General features: G+C 46.2%; 1 long non-coding RNA gene across 1 annotated transcript; it reads right to left on the bottom strand.

The window, feature by feature from the left end:
• Positions 1 to 854: 854 nt before the first annotated feature.
• LOC138644383 (uncharacterized) lies at positions 855 to 9254 on the bottom strand. Its single transcript, XR_011314610.1, has 3 exons — positions 9214 to 9254; positions 3079 to 3134; positions 855 to 1531 (listed from the first exon to the last, which is right to left on the bottom strand). It is a non-coding gene; the product is annotated as an uncharacterized lncRNA (long non-coding RNA).
• Between the last annotated feature and the right edge of the window lie 8115 nt (positions 9255 to 17369).

Consider the following 17369-nt stretch of genomic DNA (forward strand, 5'->3'; position numbering starts at 1 on the left):
TCTGTATATCTCAAGTGATGCCACCTTTATGCTTATGTTGTCCTAGCTGTAGCCACCCTGATTTGCTATGGTTCAACATGGGATCTGAAACAAGCCTTAAAGGGCTTGTATTGATTTATTTTACTCCCTTGTATAGCACCATTAATTCCACAACACTTTACAGACATCATGACTGTCCTAACAATCTACATTCCCTATCAGTATGTCTATGGAGAGGGGGAAGAAACCTAGAAGAAAACGCACACATACCCAGGGAGAACATATAAACTCCTTGCAGATGTCCTCGGTTGCAAAGCTACAGTGCTAACCACTGAGCCACCCTTCTTCCTGTTACTCCTAGAAATTACATTTATTTTAGAATACTGTTATTGCTCTTAAATTATGTACCCCTTCGTAGTGGCCATTGTACACCAGCAGATACTTGGCAAGCGCTTGTAATCTGCAGGGTTAAACACGCCAGGAATCACTGAAAGTACAAGTAAAACACTTTTTAATGCATGTATTAAAACTGACTGCAGTGTAAACTAAGGATGTGCAGCTGATCTATAAGTAATGGTGGCAGTGCCCCAATCATCATTGTTCTTATGCCTGTGTAAAACTATTACTGACCTACTTTAGTAGTCAACTGTCATGAGTTGTTAGCCCGAAATCAGCCATAAAGCACGTGATTGATGGAAGCAAATGCCACAGCTGCAGATGATTGGCTGCAGCAGTTTTGTGAATGACGGACAGGACAGCGCTTCAGATCCCACTGGAGAATCACAGCAGCAGAGAATAAGCTCATTGCATCATCTTAGAATTCTTTCAAATTAAAGATTCTGGGACTTTAAAAAAAATGTATACAGAAAATGTAATTTTGGTTTAAGAAGCCTTTATCCCGGACCCCAGGTAAATGTGAGCTCAGGGTCCACACACTTTACTGCATTAGTATAAGTGATCTACTTCCGAGCTGCTAGGGAAATACATTAGATGGCCGGAGGCAAAGAATACAGAACTGTCTAAAATAACATTATATACAGAGGTGGGTGTATAATGGAGGCAATGCTTACAGTAAACTCCTGATATACATGTAACAGATCTCAAGAACACTATAAACACCAGCAAAACAGACTAGGTTTGTAAGGCGAGGCTCATGGCTTCCAGTCTGTACAGGTCCGATGTCATGTCGCTGCATTCCTCTTAGCAAAGCCGATCAGTTCTCCATAGGTGAAAAAGTCATTAAATCTGTTAGGCTACGTTCACATTTGCGTTGTTGTGCAACGCACAACGCACGCAAAAACGCAGCAAAACGCAGCGTTTTGTGACACATGCGTTCATTTTTATAGCGCAAAAAAAAATGCAAGCAGCGTCCTCTGCGCCCTGATGCTTGCGCCCAAAAAAACGCATGCGTCACAAAACGCATGTCCATGCGCCCCCCATGTTAAATATAGGGACGCATGACGCATGCGTCGCCGCGGTTGCGCCCGACGCACTGCAAATGTGAACGTAGCAATCGTCCGGCAACGTCGACCATCATAGGCGAATGCTGAACCTGCAAAGAAAAACTTCAGTTAGAACTAAGGGCTGATCAGGGCGGGTGAAATCTTGTAAAGGAGCATTATTCCTTATCCAGGTAGGTTATGTGTATAATATACAGATGCCCTTTACAGGGCCACTTTTCTAAAATGTAAACGACTGCCCGAAATACAAAAGGAAATGTGTCCTTAAAGGGCCACTGTCACCCCCCTCCAGCCGTTATAAACTAAAAGAGCCACCTTGTGCAGCAGTAATGCTGCATTCTAATAAGGTGTCTCTTTTAGTTATTGGTGCAAGTATTCCCAAAATAAAGCGTTTTGAATCTTAGCCAAATTACCCGTCTCTAGCCAGGGAGGCGGGTCCTCCCTGGCTAGAGTGAGTGAGGACCCGCCTCCCTGGCTAGGGACAGGTAATTTGGCTAAGATTCAAAACGCTTTATTTTGGGAATACTTGCACCAATAAGTAAAAGAGCCACCTTATTAGAATGCAGCATTACTGCTGCACAAGGTGGCTCTTTTAGTTTATAACGGCTGGAGGGGGTGACAGTGGCCCTTTAACTTTGCCTTCTAGAGATCATTTCATTTTCAACTTGCCCAATGGTTTACAATAAGTCATTTTGAGCAGGGTTGCCTAAACTTTCACATGCCCCCAATCTCTAAATGCAGGGATTTGGGGTAAGAAATAATTTTTGCAATTAGGTTTCATTTAAAATTGGTGCAGCACTTATGAAGCAAGAAATACAGTAGAACTTGGGGGGGGAAATTATAGATTAAAATGGGCATAATGTTTAATAAAATACAATTGCTAAAATAAATGCATTTTGGAAGAGTGAAATAAAGAGCAAGGCTATAACTTAAAAGGGTAATCCAACACTAGACATGGCTTATCTGTAATGCCCAAATCTGTATTTTAAGGCCGGGGTCACACTTGCGAGTGCAATGTGATAAACTCACACGAGTCTCTCACATCAATACCCGGCATAGAAATACATGCAGCCACACTCTAGTCCCGAGTGCTGGTGGCAGCGCCCGGTATTGATGCAAGAGACTCGTCCGAGTTTCTCACATTGCAGTCACAAGTGTGACCCCGGCCTTAGTGTGTAGATACATCACAGTTAGGCTGCCGTCACACTAGCAGTATTTGGTCAGTATTTTACATCAGTATTTGTAAGACAAAACCAGGAGTGGGTGATAAATGCAGAAGTGGTGCATATGTTTCTATTATACTTTTCCTCTAATGGCTCCACTCCTGGTTTTGGCTTACAAATACTGATGTAAAATACTGACCAAATACTGCTAGTGTGACGGCAGCCTTACAGAGATGGGTCCGATACAGAGCAAAAGCAACTTCTAAAACATTTACGAACCAGACCCTGATCCCATTTTATGCCAGGAGGGAGGAAAACAAAAACCGTACACACTAAGCGATAGAAAAGTTTAATGTAGAACAGAATAAAAATATTTGGAAAAGCGAAGACAGAACTGAGGCTTTGTGTATATACAAGATCTGGATCGTTCCTCGGATGGCAATGATCTACTGGGAGGAATGAAGTCATTTCTCTACCATGATCGGCGTGCAGCTTCCAAGAAAGTGGAGTGGATCGTTGGTGGTCTTCACATCTGATAAGAGAAAAAGTTCACAATCAGGTTTAGCAGCTGCTTTATTTCCAGGTGTTATGCACAATCTCCTAGGAATGATTACAAGTGTTGCTGTGCATGGCTCGGCCCCCTCAGCTTGCAGTATAGGCACAGCCCCACCAGTGTGCACAGCGCTGTGCCTGGATAATCAATGGGGCCATGGCACCTTTGTGGTGCCGTTTGGGGAGAACAAAAGCTGAAGACCACCCCTGTATACATTGAAGGTGTTATCCCATTTAGTACATTAATAGCATTGTTCTGTCCTCACTAGATGAGACAGGCTCATACGTAGCTATACAGTCAGCTAAACCGCTATACCGGGGTCCAATAAGGAGACTGTGGTTGAGTCTGTGCTTTATTAACCCCTTCCCGACCTTTGACGCCACGTAGGCGTCATGAAAGTCGGTGCCATTCCGACCCATGACGCCTATGCGGCGTCATGGAAAGATCGCGTCCCTGCAGATCGGGTGAAAGGGTTAACTCCCATTTCACCCGATCTGCAGGGACAGGGGGAGTGGTAGTTTAGCCCAGGGGGGGTGGCTTCACCCCCTCGTGGCTACGATCGCTCTGATTGGCTGTTGAAAGTGAAACTGCCAATCAGAGCGATTTGTAATATTTCACCCATTATAACGGGTGAAATATTACAATCCAGCCATGGCCGATGCTGAAATATCATCGGCCATGGCTGGAAATACTAGTGTGCCCCCACCCCACCCCTCCGATCGCCCCCCCACCCCCCCGATCTGGCCGGTACACTGCTCCGGCTCCCCTCCGCCCTGTGCTCCGCTCCCCCCCGTGCTCGTGTCCGCTCCCCCCGTGCTCCAATCACCCCCCCGTGCTCCAATCACCCCCCCTGCACTCCGATCCACCCCCCCCCCGTGCTCCGTTCCACCCCCCGTGCTCCATTCCAGCCCCCCCGTGCTCCGTTCCACGCCCCCCGCGCTCCGTTCCACCCCTCCCGCGCTCCGATTCCCCCCCCCCGTGCTCCGATCCCCCCCCCCGTGGTCCCCCCCCGTGGTCCCCCCCCACCCTATCATACTTACCGATCCAGCCGTGGTCCCGTCCATCTTCTCCCGGGCGCCGCCATCTTCCAAAATGGCGGGCGCATGCGCAGTGCGCCCGCCGAATCTGCCGGCCGGCAGATTCGTTCCAAAGTGCATTTTGATCACTGAGATATAATCTATCTCAGTGATCAAAATAAAAAAAATAATAAATGACCCCCCCCCTTTGTCACCCCCATAGGTAGGGACAATAAAAAAATAAAGAAATTTTTTTTTTCCACTAATGTTAGAATAGGGTTAGGGGTAGGGGTAGGGTTAGGGTTAGGGTTAGGGCTAGGGGTAGGGTTAGGGTTAGGGGTAGGGTTAGGGGTAGGGTTAGGGTTAGGGGTAGGGTTAGGGGTAGGGTTAGGGTTAGGGGTAGGGCTAGGGTTAGGGTTAGGAATGTGCACACGTATTCTGGTCCTCTGCGGATTTTTCCGCTGCGGATTTGATAAATCCGCAGTGCTAAACCGCTGCGGATTTATGGCGGATTTACCGCGTTTTTTTCTGCGCATTTCACTGCGGTTTTACAATTGCGATTTTCTATTGGAGCAGTTGTAAAACCGCTGCGGAATCCGCACAAAGAAGTGACATGCTGTGGAATGTAAACCGCTGCGTTTCCATGCAGTTTTTCCGCAGCATGTGTACAGCGATTTTTGTTTCCCATAGGTTTACATTGAACTGTACACTCATGGGAAACTGCTGCGGATCCGCAGCGTGTGCACATACCTTTAGAATTAGGCTATGTGCACACGGTGCGGATTTGGCTGCGGATCCGCAGCAGTGTTCCATCAGGTTTACAGTACCATGTAAACATATGGAAAACCAAATCCGCTGTGCCCATGGTGCGGAAAATACCGCGCGGGAACGCTGCGTTGTATTTTCCGCAGCATGTCAATTCTTTGTGCGGATTCCGCAGCGTTTTACACCTGTTCCTCAATAGGAATCCGCAGGTGAAATCCGCACAAAAAACACTGGAAATCCGCGGAAAATCCGCAGGTAAAACACAGTGCCTTTTACCCGCAGATTTTTCAAAAATGGTGCGGAAATATCTCACACGAATCCGCAACGTGGGCACATGGCCTTAGGGTTAGGGTTGGAATTAGGGTTGTGGTTAGGGTTAGGGGTGTGTTGGGGTTAGGGTTGTGATTAGGATTATGGCTACAGTTGGGATTAGGGTTAGGGGTGTGTTGGGGTTAGTGTTGGAGTTAGAATTGAGGGGTTACCACTGTTTAGGCACATCAGGGGTCTCCAAACGCAACATGGCGCCACCATTGATTCCAGCCAATCTCGTATTCAAAAAGTCAAATGGTGCTCCCTCACTTCCGAGCCCTGACGTGTGCCCAAACAGTGGTTTACCCCCACATATGGGGTACCAGCATACTCAGGACAAACTGCGCAACAATTACTGGGGTCCAATTTCTCCTGTTACCCTTGTGAATCTAAAAAAATGCTTGCTAAAACATAATTTTTGAGGAAAGAAAAATGATTTTTTATTTTCACGGCTCTGCGTTGTAAACGTCTGTGAAGCACTTGGGGGTTCAAAGTGCTCACCACATATCTAGATAAGTTCCTTGGGGGGTCTAGTTTCTAAAATGGGGTCACTTGTGGGGGGTCTCTACTGTTTAGGCACACCAGGGGCTCTGCAAACGCAACGTGACACCCGCAGACCATTCCATCAAAGTCTGCATTTCAAAAGTCACTACTTCCCTTCTGAGCCCCGACGTGTGCCCAAACAGTGGTTTACCCCCACATATGGGGTATCAGCGTACTCAGGAGAAACTGGACAACAACTTTTGGGGTCCAATTTCTCCTGTAACCCTTGGGAAAATAAAAAATTCTGGGCTAAATAATTATTTTTGAGGAAAGAAAACGTATTTATTATTTTCACGGCTCTGCATTATAAACTTCTATGAAGCACTTGGGGGTTCAAAGTGCTCACCACACATCTAGATAAGTTCCTTTCAGGGTCTAGTTTCCAAAATGGGGTCACTTGTGGGGGGTTTCTACTGTTTAGGCACATCAGGGGCTCTGCAAACGCAACGTGACGCCCGCAGAGCATTCCATCAAAGTCTGCATTTCAAAACGTCACTACTTCAATTCCAAGCCCCGGCATGTGCCCAAACAGTAGTTTACCCCCACATATGGGGTATCACCGTACTCAGGAGAAACTGGACAACAACTTTTGGGGTCAAATTTCTCCTGTTACCCTTGGGAAAATTAAAAAATTCTGGGCTAAATAATTATTTTTGAGGAAAGAAAACGTATTTATTATTTTCACGGCTCTGCATTATAAACTTCTATGAAGCACTTGGGGGTTCAAAGTGCTCACCACACATCTAGATAAGTTCCTTTGGGGGTCTAGTTTCCAAAATGGGGTCACTTGTGGGGGGTTTCTACTGTTAAGCCACATCAGGGGCTCTGCAAACGCAACGTGACGCCCACAGAGCATTCCATCAAAGTCTGCATTTCAAAACGTCACTACTTCACTTCTGAGCCCCGGCATGTGCCCAAACAGTGATTTACCCCCACATATGGGGTATCAGCGTACTCAGGAGAAACTGGACAACAACTTTTGGGGTCAAATTTCTCCTGTTACCCTTGGGAAAATAAAAAATTGCAGGCTAAAAGATCATTTTTGAGAAAATAATTTTTTTTTTTATTTTCATGGCTCTGCGTTATAAACTTCTGTGAAGCACTTGGGGGTTCAAAGTCCTCACCACACATCTAGATTAGTTCCTTTGGGGGTCTAGTTTCCAAAATGGTGTCATTTCTGGGGGATCTCCAATGTTTAAGCACACAGGGGCTCTCCAAACGTGACATGGTGTCCGCTAATGATTGGAGCTAATTTTCCATTTAAAAAGCCAAATGGCGTGCCATCCCTTCCGAGCCCTGCCGTGCGCCCAAACAGTGGTTTACCCCCACATATGGGGTATCAGCGTACTCAGGACAAACTGGACAACAATATTTGGGGTCCAATTTCTCCCATTATCCTTGGCAAAATAGGAAATTCCAGGCTAAAAAATCATTTTTGAGGAAAGAAAAATTATTTTTTATTTTCATGGCTCTGCGTTATAAACTTCTGTGAAGCACCTGGGGGTTTAAAGTGCTCAATATGCATCTAGATAAGTTCCTTGGGGGGTCTAGTTTCCAAAATGGGGTCACTTGTGGGGGAGCTCCAATGTTTAGGCACACAGGGGGCTCTCCAAACGCGACATGGTGTCCGCTAACAATTGGAGCTAATTTTCCATTCAAAAAGTCAAATGGCGCGCCTTCCCTTCCGAGCCCTGCCGTGTGCCCAAACAGTGGTTTACCCCCACATATGAGGTATCGGCGTACTCGGGAGAAATTGCCCAACAAATTTTATGATCCATTTTATCCTACTGCCCATGTGAAAATGAAAAAATTGAGGCGAAAATAATTTTTTTGTGAAAAAAAAGTACTTTTTCATTTTTACAGATCAATTTGTGAAGCACCTGAGGGTTTAAAGTGCTCACTAGGCATCTAAATAAGTTCCTTGGGGGGTCTAGTTTCCAAAATGGGGTCACTTGTGGGGGAGCGCCAATGTTTAGGCACACAGGAGCTATCCAAACGCGACATGGTGTCCGCTAACGATGGAAATAATTTTTCATTCAAAAAGTCAAATGGCGCTCCTTCCCTTCTGAGCCTTACCATGTGCCCAAACAGTGGTTTACCCCCACATGTGAGGTATTGGTGTACTCAGGAGAAATTGCCCAACACATTTTAGGATCCATTTTATCCTGTTGCCCATGTGAAAATGAAAAAATTGAGGCTAAAAGAATTTTTTTGTGAAAAAAAAGTACTTTTTCATTTTTACGGATCAATTTGTGAAGCACCTGGGGGTTCAAAGTGCTCACTATGCATCTAGATAAGTTCCTTGGGGCGTCTAGTTTCCAAAATGGGGTCATTTGTGGGGGAGCTCCAATTTTTAGGCACACGGGGGCTCTCCAAACGTGACATGGTGTCCGCTAAAGAGTGGAGCCAATTTTTGATTCAAAAAGTCAAATGGCGCTCCTTCCCTTCCAAGCCCTGCCGTGCGCCCAAACAGTGGTTTACCCCCACATATGAGGTATCAGCGTACTCAGGACAAATTGGACAACAACTTTCGTGGTTCAGTTTCTCCTTTTACCATTGGGAAAATAAAAAAATTGTTGCTAAAAGATAATTTTTGTGACTAAAAAGTTAAATGTTCATTTTTTCCTTCCATGTTGCTTCTGCTGCTGTGAAGCACCTGAAGGGTTAATAAACTTCTTGAATGTGGTTTTGAGTACCTTGAGGGGTGCAGTTTTTAGAATGGTGTCACTTTTGGGTATTTTCAGCCATATAGACCCCTCAAACTGACTTCAAATGTGAGGTGGTCCCTAAAAAAAATGGTTTTGTAAATTTCGTTGTAAAAATGACAAATCGCTGGTCAAATTTTAACCCTTATAACTTCCTAACAAAAAAAAATTTTGTTTCCAAAATTGTGCTGATGTAAAGTAAACATGTGGGAAATGTTATTTATTAACTATTTTGTGTCACATATCTCTCTGGTTTAACAGAATAAAAATTCAAAATGTGAAAATTGCGAAATTTTCAAAATTTTCACCAAATTTCCGTGTTTATCACAAATAAATGCAGAATTTATTGACCTAAATTTACCACTAACATGAAGCCCAATATGTCACGAAAAAACAATCTCAGAACCGCTAGGATCCGTTGAAGCGTTCCTGAGTTATTACCTCATAAAGGGACACTGGTCAGAATTGCAAAAAACGGCAAGGTCTTTAAGGTCAAAATAGGCTGGGTCATGAAGGGGTTAAACGTAGTGGTATATTGATGCGGTGAAACTGTGAACAATGATATACATAGAATCAGTGCATGGTATAGAACAGATACATACTACACATGATGTACATTATGCATAACATTTAGAAGGCTAGTAACTGAACTAGAAGTACAACTGGTTAAGCTAGGCTAATATAGAGCAGGGATTATCTAGAGAAAACATAAAGACATACCGGCAATGCAATCGCAAGGAGGATGAAGTACAAGCTTCTTTCCTTGAAAGCAGACTGAAGGAAGTGAAAGGGAAATGGAGGCTGAGCTACCATAATGCATTGCAAAGGGGGATGATAATGAGAAATGGAAAATGCCAAAAACAGAAAATGGAACTGCCAACATAACTCTGACCGCTAGAGGGAGCCAAAGCATCACAGATAAATAAAGGCATGAATATATCAATACTGAGAAACCTGCAATTATGCAAACAAATAATCGGGGTAACAAATTAGATGGCGGAGACAGAACAAGCATCTACTATATAATTGTCTAAGGGTCACTTCCATCTGTCTGTCTGTCCTTCTTTCTGTCATGGATATTCAGTCGCTGATTGGTCTCGCCAGCTGCCTGTCATGGCTGCCGCGACCAATCAGCGACGGCCACAGTCTGATTAGTCCCTCCTTCCTCCCCTGCAGTCAGTGCCTGCTCCATACTCCCCACACTCACCGCTCACACAGGGTTAATGCCAGCGGTAACGGACCGCGTTATGCCGCACGTAACTCACTCTGTTACCGCCGCTATTAACCCTGTGTGTCCCCAACTTTTTACTATTGATGCTGTAAATGGCTGATGACTAGTGATGAGCCAATGTTCTCGGATAAGGTGTTATCTGAGCATGCTCCTGTTCTATCAGAGTACCTTCAGCGTGTTTGAATAATATGTCCGAGTCCCCGCGGCTGCATGTCTCATGGCTGTTAGTGAGCCACAACACATGCAGGGATTGCCTAACAGTCGATAGATATGCAGCTGCGGGGTCTCGAACATAGTATTCGAGCACGCTGAAGATACTCTGATAGAACAGGAGCATGCTCAGATAACACCTTATCCGAGAACGTTTGCTCATCACTAGTCATCAGTCATTTACAGAATAGGCGATACCCTTCTGATGGGAGCATGCTCAGATTACACCTTATCCCAGCATTTTCGCTCATCTCTACTGATTAACATGTTTTCACCAGACAGCCCCTTTAATAAATCTGTGTACTCTGCTGCTATGAGCTGCCTCCAATTGTGACGGACCCCACTCTGTGGTGTCACTAATTTTGTCACGTATTCGCTCTCAGCACGTGACTTGGGGGGGTTGTGCCTGCAAGGGTAAATCTATCTCCCCTCTCAGTCCAGCATTCAACCTCTGTCCTATGCTGTAATGGGAGCATAAATCACACACCCACTCATACTCGCTGCCACCACTCACCGAATACACGGGCGATGAGCCCCGGAAATATTACTAATAATGTCTACCACTCATAAGGCTCACACACCTTAGGCTATGGATTCGTGAGAACATTCAAAGGTTCAACTTGTTAAAGTTTTATACTTTAATACAAAAAGGTTCAGTGCTAACGGTAAGAAAAAGATATAAAAATATGATAATAAAGAGACAAACAGCTATGCAAAACAGTATAAAAATAAACAGGAGAAACTTACAGAAATGTCTAACTTTGTAGTCTGCTTTCTGCTCCCTAAGGGGGGGTGAATATGAAGTTGGTGGAACACATCAGCTTCCCAGGGCTGCCCTCACATGTGAACACAATTCTATGTATACAGGCCTAATTTATAGATTTTGATTGGACTGTGGCCGCTCCCCCAATGAATATATTATTTGCTATGAGATTCCCTGTGTAAAGGTTCTCACAAATAGAAAGTGTCAGGCTGTAATTGACATCTCTCTTCAAAGAGCTAGGAGGTGTCTTTTTCTTGGTTCTCAGCACGACCTCCTGGTGAGGAGTAGTCTGCCTTCTTAAGATATTTATGCTGTGACCTTTGTGAGGCCTGCAGTTTCAGGACAGATGTTCAACTACTGCTAGTTACACATAAAACCCTAGACATATGTCACTACACACATATATATACATATTTCACCACACCTCCCTCCTTATGAACGTGCATGGGGGTTGACGTACAGGTCAGCTCCCGAGCACATATCTGGTTCTGCCCCACCTTGGCGAGATAGGCCATCAGCATTGCCGTGATCAATTCCTTTCTTATGCTGAATTGTGAAATCATATTGTTGTAATATCAGACTCCATCTAAGCAATTGCCCGTTGTCCCCAACTACTCTGTTGAGCCAACTCAATGGGTTATGATCTGTGATCACGATGAAGTTGCGCCCATAGAGGTATGGTTGCAGCTTCTGCAGTGCCCACACAATTGTCAAACATTCCTTTTCAATGGTGGCATAAGGCACTTACCCGGGCAGGGGTATCTGCCAATATCCCCTACTTAGGTCCATGATGGTGAGATACGATGCTTTAGCTAGCTGCTCTAACAGCTCATCTATCCTCGGCATGGGCTAGACCTCACATGTAGTCAGTAGTTTTAATTTCCTGTAGTCTACACAAAACCGGGTAGTACGGTCCTTTTTTGGGACAAGAACCACAGGTGAGGCACAGGCACGCTGGGATTTTTGTATTACCTTGAGGTTCAGCATTTCCTATACCTGTTCCCTCATGTGTGCCTTCACCTCTGCTGACACACGGTATGCAGACTGCGGTACTGGGGGATTAGTACCAGTGTCCACATGGTGAGCTGCTAAGTGTGTCCTCCCAGGCTCCCCTGTGAAGACTTCGGTGAACTCACTGAGCGCCTGCAGCGCCCCAGAGATCTGGTCGTTGCAGTAACGTCGCTCTGCCACTAAGGGGAGTGATGGTACGTCTGATGGCACTGAAGGAGTTCTCTGACCAGGTATCACCAGCACACATTACACTTCACTCCGGCCACTAGGGGGAGTAAAAGGCTTTATTTATTGGGCCACTCCCCACACTGGTAAAACTAGGGGTTGGATAGGAAGTGAGATCAGAAGCTGACTGGGTTGGATTCAGGCAGCATCCCTCTGCCGGGGGTGCTGCAGGGAGAAGATTCAGGGGGGTCCCTGTCAGGCGTGGGAACCTGGCAGGTACCTAGCGAACAGAACAGAACGTTACGGAACCGCGACTGCACTACCTTGCGGCGGTATCCTAAGAAAGAGACACGAAGCGAAGGATATTGTGGAACAGTGAGAAACGAGATCAGCACAAGGAGATCCAGTAGGAGTCGTGCCCCGAGAACGGCAACATCCTACTGAGGCGCGTAGCTGGTGGCCGGAACACCGAGGAAGTAACAGACTCTATGCCTTACTTCAAACTCCGCAGGACAGTTAATTATAGGTTGGCTGTGTACCTTAAATTTCCTACGAAGACATAGGGGGCAACGCGTGGAGAGGGGCGTCTCTACTGTCCCGGAAGAGCTCCGAGCCTTCCCGTCATACGGGTGCGTCCTAGCCGTGACATACCTGGGGGACGAGAAACTAGTAACATCTGGAACGAAATAGAAAGAAAGAGAAAGAACTAGAAAGAACGAACGAACTAGAACAGAAGTTGTGAGGACTATACCGAATGCTCAGCAGGGTAGCACTACAACACACAGGCGCTATTGGTAGGCAACGATTTCCACCTGTAAAGGGAACTCTGGATGTGCCATTGGACCGGCCGGTCTCCGACAGCCCTGTTAATCGTGCTCTGGATTGAGGATCCTGAAGTCTTCAGTAAAGAGGTAAAAACACTGCAACCCTGTGTCCTCGTTATTGCCTGCACCTCACACCATCACCATCCACATTACTGGGAAGCCCTGGGGACATACTTCACCTGTGGGAAGTTACACCATCTAGCTGCCATCACATCACCCCAGTGGACCCCAAGCAGCGTCGGTCACCCTGACCGAATACCACAGGTGGCGTCACGAAACCTTGACAGACTCCTATCACCTTTTATTGGACGCCCCTTAGCAGGGTCACGGACCGGGTCCAGCCACTGTGACATCCCCAGAACTGAGCCAGCAGAGGACCGGTACCGAGTAACCCGCGGCCCTGTGTCTGGGGGCGATCCACGCCCCCATCGGCTCAGGCCTCTGACTGTGGGATAGCTCAGGGTTAAACTCCATGTACCGAGTCTCGGCCCCCACATCTAGTAACAGATCAGCCTCCCCCTCTTCAGGCAGGCTACAGACAGGTAAGACACAGGTCTCCCTGTCATGATGAGCCTTCATAATATTCACATGAAACACTTTCTGTCGCTTTGCATGCTCATCTGGTGTCGCCACATAATTATCATCATTCAGCCGCTTATGTACAGTATATGGTCCCTCCCATGCAGCCTGTAATTTATTCTGTAACATAGGGACCAACACCCAAACCTTCTGCCCCTCCTCGTAGGCCCTCAGTCTGGCATTACAGTCGTACCAGACCTTCTGGTTGATTTGGGCCTGGGTCTCGTTCTCATGGGTCAGGTTGCTCAGTTTTTGCATTCTCTCTCTGAGCCGCAGTACATATTCAACCAGAGACTCCCATAGTTTTGGGGTCGTCCTCCCATCAGTCTTTAATCAAATCAAGTGGCCCCCTGACCCTCCCCCCATAAGCCAGTTCAAAGGAGAAGAATCCATTAGACACCTGGGGTACCTCTCTGTAGGCAAACAGATGGGGGAGGTACCGCTCCTGTCTCTCCCTTCAGTCTCCACCAGCATTTTGAGCATTTGCTTTAATGTTCCGTTAAAACGCTCACAGAGTCCATTGGTTTGGGGGTGATAGGCGCTGGCCACAACATGCTGCACTTGTATTTTCTCGCCGATGTTTTCCATCAGATCAGACATGAACTGATTGGTCAACATTTCCCTGGGGAAACCCACACGTGAGAACACAGTCGGTAAAACATCTGCTCGGATGGAGGACAGTGCCACAGCTTCCGGGTATCGTGTAGCATAGTCCACCACTGTGAGGATGTACTTTTTGCCAGAGCTGCTAGGGATTGCAAGTGGCCCCATGATATCCACAGCCACTCGCTGGAAAGGCTCATCGATCACAGGCAATTGTATCAATGGAGCTTTCTGTATACTCCCGGACTTTCCAGCTCTCTGACAAATTACACATGATCGGCAGTAATTGGCAATATCTGTCCTCATCTTGGGTCAATAGAAGTTGTCAGGCGAGCTTTAGTCTTTTGTATTCCAAGGTGTCCAGCCAGAGAAATTTAATGATCAATTCTCAATAATTATTCCCTAAATGGATAAGGAACGACCAGCCGCTTTTCATAGTCCCAAGATTCTGTAGTATTCGTGGGAAGAGTCTCTTTATACAGTCTGCCCTGGTCCCAGTATACTCTCTCTTTGACAGAAGCAGCAGGGGGTCGGTCTGCAAGACATCTGCGCTCCTCCAGACTGACATATGTCCGCAGGGCCTCCTGGAAGCTCTGACTGTCAGACTGCAGGCCCAGGCTAGTGTGACTGCCAGGCCCTGGTCTGAAGTTAAGTCTGCAGTGTCTGTTATCAGGGACCAGGCCCGGACTGGCCATCGGGCACTTCTGGCAAATGCCAGAAGGGCCGGTGCCAGGAGTGGGCCGCAGCCGCTATCAGCGGCGTCAGGGCCAACTCCTCACGCCAGCGCCGACTCACACCCCCCCCCCAATCGCCTGCCTCGCATTCAACTATACCGGCGTCTATGACGCCGGTACAGTTGAATGCAATGATGGAGGAGAGAGCGCCTGCTGTCGCTCCCTCTCCCATCATTCCCCGCTCTGCCTCGCGCTGACACTGCGGGTGCGCGATGATGTCATATCATCGCGCACCTGCTGTGTGGCTGGGCAGACTGCAGGTGCTGAGACCGGAGCCAGGAGCAGCACGGGGCACGAGGAGAGTGTTGTGTTTGTTTGTTTTTTTGTTTAATATCAGTGAGTGATAATTGGTTTGGGGGTTGGCTGCATTACATTCTATGGGGGCTGTGCTGTATTACATTCTATTGGTGTGGGGCTTTATTACATTCTATGGGGGCTGTGCTGTATTACATTCTTTGGGGGCTGGGCAGTATTACATTCTATGGGGGCTGGGCAGTATTACATTCTTTGGGGGCTGGGCTGTATTACATTCTTTGGGGGCTCGGCTGTATTACATTCTTTGGGGGCTGGGCAGTATTACATTCTTTGGGGGCTGGGCTGTATTACATTCTTTGGGGGCTCGGCTGTATTACATTCTTTGGGGGCTGGGCAGTATTACATTCTTTGGGGGCTGGGCTGTATTACATTCTTTGGGGGCTGGGCTGTATTACATTCTATGGGGGCTGAGCTGTATTACATTCTATGGGGGCTGAGCTGTATTGCATTCTATGGGGGCTGGGCTGTATTACATTCTATAGGGGGGCTGTATTACATTCTATGGGGGCTACATTATATTCTATGAGGGGTGATTGCATCATACTCTATGAGGGGTCTACATTCTATGGAGCTGCATTATACTATATGAGGAGGGCTGCATTGTATTCTATGGAGGGGCTACATTATATTCTATGGGGGGCTGCATTATGCTCTGAGGGGGTTACCATATATATGCAGGGGCTGCATTATACTATATGAGGGGGCTGCATTATATTCTCTGGGGGTTACATTATACTCGGGGCTACAATATATTCTGTGGGGTGGCTGCATTATACTCTGGAGTGGCATTATTATACTATATGTGGGCTGCATTATTCTGTATTGAGGACTATGGGGAATACATTATACTATATGAAGAACTATGGGGTGCATTATACTATGGGAAGTGAATTGTACTACATAGATGACAATGGCGGTGTATTATACTATATGGAGCACTATGAGGAGTGTATTATTCTATTTGGAGGACTGTGGCAGTACATTATACTATATGGAAGACTGAGGAGTGTATTATACTATATAGAGGACTGAGGAGTGTATTATACTATATGGAGGACTGAGCAGTGTATTTTAATATATGGAGGACTATGAGGAGTGTATTATACTATATGGACGACTGAGGAGTGTATTATACTATATGGACGACTGAAGAGTGTATTATACTATATGGAGGACTGAGGTGCACACTTATAATATATGGAGGACTATGGGGTGTTTTATACTAAACAAGCAAAATGCTGCCTATTCATCGAGTGATTGGATTGTTTATGTGAGAACAGAAATCCTTGTTCTCAGCAGCACATCGCCAGTGTAAACTGTAGTTGTGCTGCTGATAACATGATACTGTATGGGGACCGATTGATTTAATTGTGATTGTTCTGTCCCCATCATTCTTTCTCAGTTGGTGTAAAGAGGCCGGGAAACAAGCGAACGACTTCAGTATTGTCGATCACATTCATTTAGCGGCCTGAGATCAGCGCATGTAAATACAGCAGAAATGCTTCACAGGGAGATGAGGCAAGGATGATGACAGTTGTAGTTAGCACCCGACGCCTGGGAATAGCGCTAACTCTACTGCTTTTCCCAGCCGCCAAAGCATTTAATTCTGGTATGTGTAATGCTTTTTAGGGTTGATGTCAGCTGCATAATGTCAGCTGCCATCAATCCCTGGTGTAAGTAATGGAGAGGTGTCTATCAGACACCCCCACTACTAGCCCAGACCTGGCAAGACCCAGCGACTCTGAATAGCGGTGACGGTAGTAACAATACCGCTCTTCAGTCGCCGAGCTCAGCGCAAGACCCGGAATATCTGAAGAGCGGTGACGTTACTGATGTCACCGCTTTTCAGAGTCACCGGGTCTCGTGCTGCACAGCGGAACCAAAAGTGGCTGTAGGCAAAGTTTATGGAGCCTCAGAATGAGGTTCCATAGCCTTTGGTCGTCTCATCCCTTCATTATCTATGAGATTTAGTTATGTAGGTAAAGTAGCGGCTTTTCTTGGTACTGCAACTAAAAGCAATAAATAGGACTGAGCTGTAATGCTGGATACAGCTGTAATTATATGTTATATAGTCGTGTTACACTCCCTTCACTTATTGTAATCTACAAGTGTACAAAGATATTATACCGTCACCATGTGACAAGTGGGCCTGTGTAACTTCAAATGCCAGGGCTGAATTTTAGTCCCAGTCTGGCCCTGAGCGGTGGGATATGGGGTAATAAGGGGTTAATGTCACCTTGCTATTGTAAGGTGACATTAAGCCTGGTTAATAATGGAGAGATGTCAATAAGACACCTCTCCATTATTAATCCAAAATTAGTAAAGGGTTAAAAATACACACACACATTAAGAATAAAGTATTTACATTAAATAAATAAATACAAGGGGTTTTATTATCTTTATTGCACGCTCAATCCAAGTGATGACCCTCGTTCTCCTGT

The sequence above is a fragment of the Ranitomeya imitator genome, chromosome 1, assembly GCF_032444005.1.
Source record: "Ranitomeya imitator isolate aRanImi1 chromosome 1, aRanImi1.pri, whole genome shotgun sequence".
Classification (NCBI taxonomy): Eukaryota; Metazoa; Chordata; class Amphibia; order Anura; family Dendrobatidae; genus Ranitomeya; species Ranitomeya imitator.